Source organism: Balaenoptera physalus, assembly GCF_965194825.1.
Source record: "Balaenoptera physalus genome assembly, chromosome: 15".
NCBI lineage: Eukaryota > Metazoa > Chordata > Mammalia > Artiodactyla > Balaenopteridae > Balaenoptera > Balaenoptera physalus.
The window spans coordinates 95,161,232-95,172,485 of NC_138894.1; the positions used below are offsets into that span (position 1 = coordinate 95,161,232).

General features: G+C 39.3%; 1 long non-coding RNA gene across 1 annotated transcript in view; it reads right to left on the reverse strand.

The window, feature by feature from the left end:
- Window positions 1–1,626: 1,626 nt before the first annotated feature.
- The window catches only part of LOC309643916, a 36,982-nt gene continuing 27,354 nt past the window's right edge, over window positions 1,627–11,254 (reverse strand). The window contains exons 2-3 of the long non-coding RNA XR_014254154.1: window positions 7,310–11,212; window positions 1,627–6,997 (exon numbers count right to left, since the gene is read on the reverse strand). This is a non-coding gene — a long non-coding RNA (uncharacterized lncRNA). The remainder of the gene's footprint in view (window positions 6,998–7,309; window positions 11,213–11,254) is intronic.

Consider the following 11,254-nt stretch of genomic DNA (forward strand, 5'->3'; position numbering starts at 1 on the left):
CAAATTCTCATGAGACTTCAGTTTGTCCTCATGCCAATTCATGTGAAGTGAAACTCGCAAGAAGGAAGCAGAGAAAGAATTTTGAAGTTCACTCGGTCGTCAGTTCACTAAAGTCAGAGAGAATGAGAATCAGGCTGAAGACAAAGAGATTTCTAACGGTGGGCCTGGGACTCCAGCCCAGATTTCTTGGGTTCTTCCGCACCTGGCACCATCTCGATGAAACGTGTCACATTTCCTGATCCTTTGTACTTCAGACTTGACCTTCTCCAAGATGTATTATTTGGGCACATGAGTCCTAACCACAAAAAACATACACCTAAGGAGATTTCTCTTCCACAATCATCATCTTCGCTGAAGTGGAAGGCTGCTGAGCAAGGGGATAGGATGACCAAATACATAATAGAAAAAACATACACACACAGGCAAATACATTTGAATTTTCTATATGACGGGAAAGGGCTCCAAATGAGAATTTCAGATGATTAGTAAGGTAACATTTTTGTGACTTAGGGAAGGCAATGACATCCCTCACTCTAATGCCAGCATGTGGCAATTTACTCTTTATTCTGGTGAAGTACTTTAACAACTGCACTTATTAAATTTTCCAAAATATTGCAGGCTACATCTTAATCGCCTATAGTTTTACCAGATTTGTCTCATAATCACATGTTGCTACTACAGATATCGTCAAAATATTGAGATAAACTATAATAAAGACTTTTTTTTTTAAATTATGACCAGTTTCTGAAGGGGACTGCATATTAAGAAAAAGAGAAAAGTTGAAGAAATTCCTGTAGCAGTAAATAGCAGAGTGTTAATATGTAGCACAAAGTACATTTATATATGCCCATGATAAAATCATACATTAATATACTTGTTAGTAGTAAAATATTTTGAAAACACATAAGTGAAATGTAGGTAAAAATCACCAGTATTCTCTCCACCTGAAAAATTATTCTAGCTCTTACAATATATATTTATAACTACATTATATAAATGTGTTCATAGTGCATAACATGTTTTATAAGCTATTTTTATTCCACTCAATATCTTCATATGTGACTACATTTATGAATATAATATAATCCTAAATGGCTGCTTCATGTCCTATTTTAAGTATTCACCACCATTTACTTCACCAAATCTCTACTATAAAATGAGTATTTTGTTTTCAATTTCTCATTATTTATAAACAGAGTTGCAGTGAATATCCTTGCAGGTAAATCAATATGTAAATTCTTGTTTATATTTAGGATAAAATCCCAATAACAGAAGACCTTGCCATGCACTGTTATGATTAATGTTTCCAATAAGCATGTCAAATGAGCTTCCATAGAGACATTTACCTTCCTATCAGCAGTGTGTGGGTTGCTTCTGCTCTCCTGCCAACGTTAGATCACTTCAAAAACCCCGCCTCCTTAACCATTTAATGGGTTAAAAAAGTGCTGTCATATTTTGATGACAATCTCTATTGGAACTATACTTATGTGTGTATCTGTGTGTGTATGTGTATATGCATGTGTGTGCATGCAGGTGTAACACATATACTTGTTTGCATATGTGTACATACATAAATGCATGAATATGTGTGTATATGTGTGCACATGTGTACACTGATATATCTCTGTGTGTGTGTATATGCATGTGTATGCATGCAGGTGTAACACATGTACGTAGACTTGTTTGCATATGTGTATGCATAAATGCATGAATATATGTGTATATATGTGCACATGTGTACACTGATATATCTGTGTGTGTGTATATGCATGTGTATGCATGCAGGTGTAACACATGTACGTAGACTTGTTTGCATATGTGTATGCATAAATGCGTGAATATATGTGTATATATGTGCACATGTGTACACTGATATATCTGTGTGTGTGTATATGCATGTGTATGCATGCAGGTGTAACACATGTACATAGACTTGTTTGCATATGTGTACATAAATGCATGAATATATGTGTATATGTGTGCACATGTGTACACTCATATATCTGTGTGTGTGTGTGTACCTTAGCATTCAAGGTCATGTACTTTAAAGTTCAGCTTTATCATGGACCTCCATATCATGAGGATGCTTTGTCAACTTAGAGTAAATATCGTTTTAAGGCACCAGCTGAATGGGAAAGAGGAAAATTTAAGTGTGAAAATAGGAGGGTGGCACAGCACTCCCGTCCAGGGGGTAAAATCCAGATATTTCTACTCGGCGACATTAAGTAGGTGAAAGACAGGGAACTTCAATTACAGCTGCCGAATTTGGTGTTGCTGTCTCCCGAGTTTATGAGAATTTTTCATTTTTCTTTTAAGAGGATACGCTTCTTCACTTTTATTTATTATTATTATTTTAGGAATGTAACTCCATGTGTGCCTCTTCCCCGGGTTCTCACCTTACAGGGGTGCTTTTCCCCAGCACACACGGACGTCCACATCTGGTGCTGCCCTAACACAAACGTGTGATTTGTTTAAGATCTGGGCGAAGAAAGAGAAGAAGAACTTATATTTGAAATAATTGCTGAAATTATAAAATCCTTGGAACCGATCTCTTCTTTTACAAATGACCTTCTCAAGGCTGCAGCCACCTCTTGTCTCTTGCCCCCCAAATCCTCACACAGGACCGGGGCGTCCCTCTCCCTCTCCCATGCCCCCCTATAATCCTTCCCTGATGGAGAGCAAGGCAACTGTGTCGGTTTCCCCTGTGTTCATCCTCCTGCCCTTCCCCATTATTGGCAAAATTAAAGCTTACCTAGGTCATTAGAAAGTTGAAAGGCTGTTATAAAATTCAAACTTCGGCATTCACAAACATATATTTTAAAAGGCATGTTACATTTGTTCAATTAAATCATTACCTCTTTTTATCTGACACCTTTTCCATGAATAAGCATTCTCATTTTTTCCTTCTTGTTTTAAATTTTCTTGCCAGTAGGGCTAGAATGACCAGGAGAAGGGATGGCTGAACTGTTGCTTCCCCAGGACCAGCTTCATAGACGTTCTCCTGTAAATGTTTGCCCTGCTGGCCTTTTATAATGCACGGGCCCAAGGGCAAGTTCCAAGGCTCTGGCTTTTTGTTAGTTAGGATGTCGTTGACCTTAGGGCTTTGGTGCACACATGTGTAGGGTGCGTGTGTGTGCCTGTCTGTGTGTGCATCTGCACGTGTGTGCCAGAACCCACGTCTGTGCCTCAAACACGACCAGAGCAGACTCTGGGAGCCCAGAACAAGCATCTCCCCACCAGGTGGGTGGGCTTCCTGATTTGCTGCTCTTCCTGAAGTGTTTGCTTGGGTTGCATTCATATTCACGGGGGGACAGTAATTTAGCTCCAGGACCTTCCCATCGGAGGCTGGTGGCCTGCAGATTGGATTCTACTGAATTCCTGAAGTTCCTCCTTCCCCAGTCACAGGAAATGTAGGAATGTTTCCATGCCGTTTCAGGGAGTTCATGTACATTCAGGAGAGCCAGGTGATGGACACATTCTGTACTTCACTTTTATAATTATCCAAATGCAGGACAGCAGGTCTTTAGGTATATTATTTTCCCCACAAAGACATTTACAAGCATCTATTTGTATTCACTTCTCACTTTTTTTGATCTTTTCTTCCTTTTGTGAATTCCAAGGGCTTCCTTCCCTACCACTTTGTACAATCACAGAGGTCTGTAGACATGAGTGTTTTGTGTACAGCGAACACTGCTGCGTTTACATGAGACAGGACTCCGTGTGTCTCACGTGGATCCTGACTTCCAGGCATACGGTCGCCGTCCACAAGGACAGGTCACACGGGAGCTGAGTCCAGCCCCGTTAACTGGGTCAGTTGCCACTTCTGATTGTGCTGTAAGCACATCTTTACAGAAAATTCTTATTCCGTTACGAAGGAGCATGGATGAAGTGATTGAGTTTCCTGAAGCATCAATCTGACCACGTCCCTTCCCATCTCAGATACCTCAGCGGCGTTCTAAGGCCAGACGCCTGACTGGAGAGCAAAGTCCAGAGTGAGGAAAACACACGTTTCTGTGCACTTTCTCCCCTTCCAGGCTCTTCACTTCTCTTCATTGTAACGAGACTCGCCCCTCATGTAATCATTTGCCTTTGTGTCTTCACCCAGTTGTGGTGTTTTTCTCCCTGGAAGGCCCTTCTCCTTCTCCACGCTCACGTTTAGATTCTGTGCTTTCTAAGAACATCCCGAGTGCCTGTCCCGTCAGAGAACCTCTGTGAATATCACCAGTAGGACTCGGCCTCCTCACCAGTTAGAACCAGCGTCTTGCTCCCCTTTAATCCACAAATGCTCGGAAGTACTTCATAAGCACATTTTTGCTCAGTTGGTTGACTGTGAGTGAAACGGGGTGGAGAGAGGCTTTGGGGTTATATTTGACTCATAGCCCTGCTACATTGGGGCTTTATAAGGAATTTGCTCTACATAAATCTTCCCTAAATTTGGTCCTTTCTGTGAAAAATGAGATCATAACTGCTGTGGCAGGTACTGCTGGTTGGTTGATCCAAACCTGTGCAGGAGTGTAGAGGCTGGAGAGCTAAAAACTGTGCTTTTCAGACTAATAGAGGCAAAGATACTAGATGTACTGTCACTTCTGTCCATCAGAGTTACTTGGAATGTGGGAATGGATCCTAGGGGGTAGAGGGGGTTTGTGGGACACCCATTCTGTGATGTGCTCTGGGAGCCAATGGCTGCTTCGTGGGTTCATGAATTAAGTGTCATGTCCTGATTCCACAGGCCAACGGCTCCCTTGATGGTGTAAGTCTAGTCTGTGTGTTATCAAGGCAATCAACCCTGAAACCTCAGCCTAGATTAGCTTATCTTCAGTCCTTCTGACAATCGGTAGCCTATAATAAATCCCTTTGTGTTTAAATAAGCTAGAACTGATTTCAGTCTGTGTGATTGAAACCAGAGTCATACAACAACTTTCCAGGATGTTTGTGGCAATTAAATGAAATAATACCTATACCTACCTACAGTAATCATTTACATGTAGAGAATGCATTACCTTTTTTCCAATTAAAAATAACCTTACTTTGTTAATCCCATATTTCTTAGGTGTGGGATAGCCTGAAGCAAGCTCACTGAGGATGAGACCCAGCGTTGATTCATCTGTCCATTGCTCTAAATACCCAGCACAGTGTATTTCTACATGGCTGATACCCACTAATACGTTTTGAATTAAGAGAGGTAAAGACTAACAAGGAATAGTTTTCATGCAACTAATACATTTTTAAACTAATAAACTGTCATGAGCCATTGTAAATTTTGACGTTTTTAAGGAAGAAACAGAGAAAACTTCACTGCTTATTCTTGATTTTCTTTTAATCTCAATGACCAAACAAAAAGCTAAAAATGTGACCTACTGAGCTTGGTTTTAATTTACTCACTGGATGCCGTTTCCACTGATGGTACATTTCAATGACAAAGGGAAATAAATACAACCGTTGTTTAGGTTTGTTTTTAGGAGAAGTGCTCTGAAGTCCTCTTGTAAGATGCTTCATGTGAAATGCCAGAGAATATTTCTATATAGAAAGTGTGTGCTTAATTTAAATATGCTAAAGAGAGGACAGGACATCTATCAGTGGTCCTGCCAGTGATAGGGGCAAACGGTCCTAATGCAATTCTACCAAAGGTACCACAAATCGCATTTGATAATTTTCCTCACCTCCTCAAGGGCATAGTTGACCCGCGTATGTATAGTTTCTGTAAAGGCTGGTGGAAAACAAGCCCAATTCCTATTTGTTTCTGACGCTTTGAAAAGAATTATTTATTGCTTTTATGGGAATGTGCTTCTCTCCCCTCATACTGAACCTTAGCATTGTGCTTCTGGAATGATAATAATCTATTTCTTTCCTCACACTATTGGGCCCACAGTGACCCCGTCTGACCCAATTGAAATTGATTTTGTTGTTGAACTCCTAGCTGGTGCAAATTAATCTTAGATCCATACGAGATCAGGGAAGCAAGACAGAGAGTACAAAGACCTCAAGTACTGAGGGAAAAATTAGTTCTGGAGAAGGTATTTTAAGTTTGGCAAGATAAATGGCCACAATGACTTGCTTTGATAGAACATCTGTAGGAAGGGGGAAGAGAACGACAGAGCCTCTCGGAGAAAGGCTGTAATTTAATAGCCTAATTTCCTGCCCAGCCCTGCAAAAATATCTGCCTGCTCCTGACAGCTGATGAAAATCACCAAGGGTTTGATTTGGTCCCTAGTGTGGAATAAGCTGAGACCCATCTTCCTCTCAGACTCTTGAGGCAACATTACTTAGCAGGCCAGGTTTCTGACACCTCATTATACAGTAAACATTTGAAGGTTTTGCTAAGTTTATCCCCAACCCCCAAGAGGGATTGGCGATGGCCTGTCTGCCATGTGACACCTATGTTCATCTTCCATTTAGTGGAGGAAAGTGATTTTGTTCGGGGAGAGCTTTTATAACTTACTATTTCCCCTAATAAACAAATACAGCTGTGTTTCCTCACAGTTGAAACACGCATCTCTGTCTTTAAAGGGGTCCCCGTGTCCACATCGAAGCTCTGCTTACTTTTTACATCCTCCCCACATCTACTGAAATAGCTCTAGTACACATTTTCTGACTCTTATAAAGGGACCGTTCTAATTAGTTCTCTAACACACTGACCTAATTTCCACTCTTTGCATGGTTCCCCTCTGAACAGTACACACTCTTTGACTGGCCTTGGGGAAATCCGATACTCGGGGTCCTGCTGCCTGTATTGGATTACGGACGCTCCCTGATTCCTGACTCACCGCGCTGAACACAAGGACCAGTGGAACAGACACGTGTGTGCCCGTGGTACCTGCAGGCTTCTTAGCCCTGAAATGTCAAGAGCAGAGTAATGAATTCTGAAGTCACTGTTTTATCAAAACGAAAACCAGGGCTCCACTGCTCCCGTAATCACCCTTAATTTCATCTTCACACAGATGCCATCGTCCTTTTAATTTCTATCTAACAATTTTTACACAAATAAATTTTCAAAAACCTTTGAGTTGGGGCTTCCCTGGTGGCGCAGTGGTTGAGAATCTGCCTGCTAATGCAGGGGACACGGGTTCGCGCCCTGGTCTGGGAAGATCCCACATGCAGCGGAGCAACTAGGCCCTGAGCCACAATTACTGAGCCTGCGCGTCTGGAGCCTGTGCTCCGCAAAAAGACAGGCCGCGATGGTGAGAGGCCTGCGCACCGCGATGAAGAGTGGCCCCCACTCGCCGCAACCAGAGAAAGCCCTCGCACAGAAACGAAGACCCAACACAGCCAAAAATAAATAAATAAATAAAAATTGAAAAAAAAAAAAAACCTTTGAGTGACACTAATGCCATGTTATAATTAAAATGTGATGACACTGGGGTTTTCTTAGGGTTTTTAAACTTATTTGTTTTATAATAATGTTTAGCTGTCAAATACCAGTATTTTAAAACTTATCTCTTTATAATTAACACATTTATTTTAGCTGAAAACAAAATAAGATATTATTTTTTAAAATGTTTAATGTAATCAATTTAACATAATTGAAATCATAGTGGCAAAGCTGCTCTTTTCTTGGAACAATATGTTACAATTTCTATTCTTCTATATGGATTCTATAATAATAATGTTAATGTATTGTAATGCTCCATATTTTGTTATTATTTATAGTATTGGAGGGATATATCCATTGTATATATTTATGTTTTTATTAAATGATTAGTTTTTGAATAAATTCTTGGAGTTCAATTTACGGAATGTAAAAGTATACAAATATAGATGATTCTTGCTATTTTTTGACTTTTTTTTTTTTACAAAAGAGTTACATCTATTCTCAGAGCCACCAGTAAAGGCTACCTGTTTATGCATGCATGTGTGTATGCATGCACACATGACCAGATTGCATCCATTTATATTGATCTTAAAAAATAAGGATTTGCAGTACCTTCCAGACTTCTTATACATAAAGGCTCCACAGAGTATTTCAGAGGATTATTGCTCTATTCAATCTTCCACCAGTGAAAAAATAATTTAAATGGAAAAGCTCATTGTAGTTGGAGAAGATCTGGCATAAAACCTACAATTTGTGGCTGGGCAATTCTATGATGTTCTTATTCAAAGAAATGATGTCTTTGCCTGTAAAACCAAACATGACCTCTGACCCTAATTCACTTGGGTGTATTTATTTATGCTTTTAAATAGGTTGCATATTAAGTTTATCATAAGAGTATTTTAAAAGGATGAAGTGAAAACATGTGAACTTAAAAGACACATTAGAACTCCTAGGAAATGGATCGAGTGTGAAAATGAAGCTATGATAGAACTATTTGAAGAAGAAAAGTATATGGCAGGCTCTTGGATTTCTGCATAAAGTACTCTGAATTATGAAAAGTTCTTTCTGCCTGAGAGGTAGTCCATCACTGGATTAAATGCCAAATGGACCTGCTTGATTTGAGAGGATTCCGTTCACTTGAAACTGAAAGACATTTAAAGACAGCTAAAGAATTAAGGATCCTTCTTTAATTTAAGAACAATACAGTAAGTTCCCTACATACAAACGACTTCTGTTCCGAGAGTGCATATGTCAGTCTAATTTGTTCGTGAGTCCAATTTGTTAGCAAGTTAGCCTAGGTATCCAACTAACACAATCGGCTCTATAGTACTGTACTGTAATAGGTTTATAATACTTTTCACACAAATAATACAGAAAAAATAAGCGCAAAAAATAAAGAAAACTTTTTAATATTACGGTACAGTACCTTGAAAAGTACAGCAGTACAGTACAACGGCTGGCATCCAGGGGCTGGCATCGAGGAACAGCAGGAAGAGTTACTGACTGGAGGAGGGAGAGGAGGTGGGAGATGGTAGAGCTGAAGTAGCGTCAGCAATAGGAGACGGAGGGCAAGCTGCAATTCCACTCGCACCTGACGTTGATGGAACGCATATTCAAGTCTTTGAAAGTTTGCAACTTGAAGGTTCCTATGTAGGGGACTTACTGTAACACAAATTAAACAACCCACCCACCCCAGTGGATGAACATTTATGAGCACTCCATTGGCTGAAGATGTCAAGTCCAGGTGGGTGGCAATGCTTAGCCTTGAGGTTCCTCCACTATTTTTCTAAGAAAAATCTGAAACTCAAGCCTACATTTTCTTCTAGTGAGGGTGTGTATAAACAATGCTTATGACTTGGGTTTTCCTCAAGAAAATTCTAGGGCGAAATACTAAGCAAATTATTGGAATTGCCCCTAAAGGTCTAAGGTCCTTGATGAGATTCGGGGTATAAATGCTGAGACCAGCTCATTTATATGTCTTTGGCTTTTGTTTCTTAGCAGACAAAAATGCCAAAATGTCGATCTCAACAATCTGTTATTCCAAGGAAGCATTTCACGTGCATCGGGAAAGATGAGTTCCACATGTGCATGAAGCAATTCTCACAAATCCCAAATATCTAATGATAAGCTCATGATACATGAGCAGTTACTCTCTGGTTACTAATTGGTACAAAATGTTAGGAATCAGTGACATGAGGTGTTTACTGATTTAACCAGGCAAAGCAGGTTATGTTCACTTAGTCATGGACTAATCCTTCAGATAATCAATACTGTAATTACAGTATATAAAGAAACAACAAGGAAAAGGAAATTGTAATAACTTATTGTAAACGATGTCTTTCTGGTGTCTCTGGAACATTTCCCAAAACTATTACAGCTCGTTTTTTTACATTGTGATTCACTCTGCAGATATAACGTATAAATCAGATGATTATCTAATTGGATTTGGATTCTTTCAAAAATTGTTAAATTTGTAATTTCTTCTTCTCACAGTGTGTTTGGGAGTCATAATACATGAAAAAAATGGTTGGGAGCATAATTAGGGCTCAAGAATAGAGCATATGTTACGTTTAACCTTGGGAATATAGAGGTTGAAATGCAGAGTTTGTTTAACCTTGATTTTAAGATCAAATGAATAAAGTGCCTGCTAACAAGGAAAAAAAAAAAGTCATCGTAATCATATAAAAGACCCACAGAATTAAATTCACATACAGTTAAAAATTATCTCTATTATTTTACAATATTGTCAACTAATATAATATATTGTCAAATATACTCTTTAAAAGCTTTTACATTAGAGTTGACTAGAAAATAAAGAGTTTTATTTGATCAATAGTATACTCTGGGAAGGTCTGTTTCTCTGCCACTGATTTTCTGGTTTACTTTGAAGAAATCTCACTCTGGCTATCTCTTTATTTGTTAATTCAGTTCTACAGTGAATCAATGAATCACATAACATAAGTAGACAAAGCACTTTCGGGACTGTTTGGGGCATTAAAGCATTTCTGTCCAGTAATCTGTATAGGACACACAGCCATTTAGAACACGTTCTCATACAAGTTTAGTTCAATATTGCTCATCTGGGAATAGGGGAAAAATACTATCACGGACCTTTTCCCAGGCTGTGATTCCATTATTTAAGAAAGACAAGTAAATGCAAGGGAAGACAGTCAAATAATTAATTTCGAAAGGCATCACTTACCCTGACACAGAGGGCACAGAGGGGGCTGGGGGGGCTGGGAGCAGCGGCCACTCGTCTTCCGCTCCTTTCGCGCAATCCGCGCGATCCGCTCCTGATGCTATTAAGTTCCCTGGCGATCCACCACGGGACACAGCCCTTCATCTCTTTCCACTCAGACCTTTCCCGTGAAAGCGCAAGCCTTGTCTCAGCATCCTTACCCCTAACGAGTGGTCAATAATGTGATCTCAAAGGATGACTGAAAATGCAGTGAAAGTCTTCACGTAAAGTGTTGAGTTTGGTACTCAGCACAGCGCGAGAACTCAGTGCGCGCCAACTACTATTATTATCACTATTATTATCACTATTATCAATATTATCACTATTATTGGCTGTCATCAACATAAAATTAAGTTATAGAGAATTCCAAGCATAAACCGCGCATTCAAACTTCCAGAGTTCCAAAATGAGGACATATGGATCATTAAATCCTGTCTCCTGAAAACATTCATATCACACAGTATTCTCCTGCCTTACTCCTGGATCTGATTTATTGATTGATTGAGCGATTGATTGACTGATTTGAAGTATAGCTGGTGTACAGTAATATTATGTAAATTACAGGTGTACAATATGGTGATTCACAATTTTTAAAGATTATACTCCATTTCTAGTTATTATAAAATATTGGCTATATTCCCTATTTGTACAATATATCCTTGCACCTTATTATTTTTTTTTAGTACATTAAATTTAATGCATCATAT